The sequence below is a fragment of the Balaenoptera acutorostrata genome, chromosome 12 (assembly GCF_949987535.1).
Source record: "Balaenoptera acutorostrata chromosome 12, mBalAcu1.1, whole genome shotgun sequence".
NCBI classification, from domain to species: Eukaryota; Metazoa; Chordata; class Mammalia; order Artiodactyla; family Balaenopteridae; genus Balaenoptera; species Balaenoptera acutorostrata.
The window spans coordinates 8,948,928-8,951,608 of NC_080075.1; positions in this window are offsets into that span (position 1 = coordinate 8,948,928).

The following is a 2,681-nucleotide window of genomic DNA, read 5'->3' on the forward strand; positions in this document are numbered from 1 at the left end:
CTTTACCAGGCTGGTTTCCCCAGAGCCAAAGCTCCAGCCCGCTCATCTGAGGTCCTGCCACCTCTCATCTCCCCAGGGTTCTGCCAGGGATCCTGCATCAGTCCATACCTTGAGGGGCACCCACCAACATTTTCTTTCTTTTTTGTTTCAGAGACTCTCTCTCTTGAGACAGACAGACAGACACACAGACACACAGACACACACACACACACACACACACACACACACACGGACCTCAATGAGCTTAGATTCCCACAAAAGGCACAAACAGAAGCTGTCTCCCAGCATGGATCCCCATGGCTGAACCCAGTGCAGAGGGAAGAACGGCCTTCAGGGGCAGCACAATGGCTGGGAGACCACAAACGCTGTCTCAGGTTCCAAGACAGTGAACAGCAGTCCTGAAAACAACCCAAGACTCAACTTCCCAACAATCTTGGCAGCCGGAGGCTAACTAGATGAAATTGTATTCATTTATTTCTCTAGGACAATAACGTGACTTTTTCTGCACCCAAGAAGTTGAAAGGGCCATCCGCATTATACTGTGTTATTTTAAAGTTTATTCACAACTCTGTGAAGTAGGCAATATGGTTCCCATTTTTCAGGTGGGGAAAGCGAGGTCTGGTGAGGCAAAATAACCTGCCCAAGAGGCAGGGTTGTGACCTGAACGACAGCAGTCCTGATTCCCCGAAGCCCATATTCTAACTTGGCACCCAAACCCCTTGGGCATAAGCACTGGACAAAGCTGGGGAAACGCTTACCTGTCCATCCATGCCTTCCCGAACTGCCTGACCAACCCCCCGTGGTGACCCGGGACAAATGATGCCAGGAATCTTAGCATCCTGCTTGGGATACACTTCTTATATACCTGAATGCTTTGAATCACTCATTCTGACAAATGCTGCCGCTTCGGTTGCATTTTCTTACCTGCTTTTGTACTTATCCCCTTCACATCGAGCATGTGCTGTCCCTGTTCACCAGCACCAGTTCTTTTGGGGAAGCCGGGCTCATTGCCCTAGAAACATACCCCAGGACTGAATCTTCCCTTATAACAAAAGATGAAGCAGGAGTCATTCAGTATTTTTAAAATCCAGGTCTCTATTTTTCCTGTGCAAATATGAATGTAGGAAAAATTAATAGTCAAAAGGCTTTTTAAAATATATGCATTTTGATAACACGTTGCTAGTTACATTTTGTTGTTGATATGAGCTGGGATCACACTTTCCTTTAATAGGCCTTTGAAATTCCTTTTAGAAAGTTAAAATGGTCAAATGATCCATAGTAAAAACCAGAAGAGACCCATGTAAATCCAAAATACATACTTGAAAAGGCAGCACCTTTTGGATGAACTACATTAGGGCCGAGTTATATAGAATATGGATTATATAACAGTGGACCACAGAGACTTCAAAGCAAATGGGGCATCTTGTCTGAGAACAAGAGAGAACAGGAAGAAAGAGGAGGAGAAGGAAGAGAAGAGAAAGAAGGAAGAAGAAGGGGAGACAGAGACGGAGAGATTGATGGAAAAGAGGATCAGGAAAACCTACATATACGGCTTCTCTGCATCAGGAGAGTGACTGGTCTTTGGGTAATTTACAATGTGTATTAAGCAAAGGATGGACCATTAAGGTAATAATTCACAAACACAGAATCCAAATCTATAGCTATCTTATATAAAATGTTAATGCAATATATTTACTGGATTAGATAAAAAGAGCTAGGTTCTACACTCTGCACATTTTCAGCTAAGAGTTTTGCCTCAGCATGTAATTCCAAGGGAGAGCAAGGCTTCCTCTTCAGGGGTCAAGGAGCAGTTTGCAAAGACATGGCCTAAGGGCCTCACCTCCTAAAAGTCCTAGTGGTTAGCTTGTTTGGCTTAGGACCCCATTCCGGCCTCCAACCTGGGAACCTTTCCCCTCCACATAACTCTCCCTACCAATCAGAACAGGCTGCCCCAGAACCCTGACTCAGGTACCAGGAGAGAGGTTGTCTTTGAACCCCCCTGGCGAGTTAGGAGATGCCTCTTTCCCTAACGGAGATGCTCTTTTCTATGAAACAGATTCCAGTTTCACAGCAGCTGGATGGCAGGGAGCCTGGATTTGTTTCTCAGACTCGAAGTGACCTCAACTGGGGCGACCTGGCTTTATCCCTTGTGCTTGTTGCAGCACCAATGGTCAGGGTTTCTAGGGTCCCAAAGAGAACACGAGGATATACCAGAGTCAGAAACAAGCCCCAAACTGTCTCGTGCATCAAATTTGAGTTACCACATGTACTTCAGATTCTGTTACATCTCCCTCAGCAGAAGGGGGTGAAGTGAGGGGCAGGAGCGGGTGGGTGACTAAATAATCTTCCACTTACAAAAAAAAAAAAATGAAGTTCAAAAGTCTAAAAATTCCCTGTGGATAAAAATTAAGAGTTTTGTGCTCACACTTTCATACTCTTGATCAGAGGACACCTCACACTTTACAAAGCCCTGCTGCATGCAGTGTTTCTTGTGGAGCTCACAGCAATCTGCCACTTAACTGGGGCAGATGTAAAGAGTCCCATTTTCTAGATGAGGAAACTGAGGCCATGCAGCTCGCAAAGGGTGAGGAAAGCTGGAATTCAACCCCGGCCAAGTCCCGCGCCGTGTAGCATCACACTGACAGCTGGCTCTGGGAAGCGGGAGACAGACATCTGCGTCT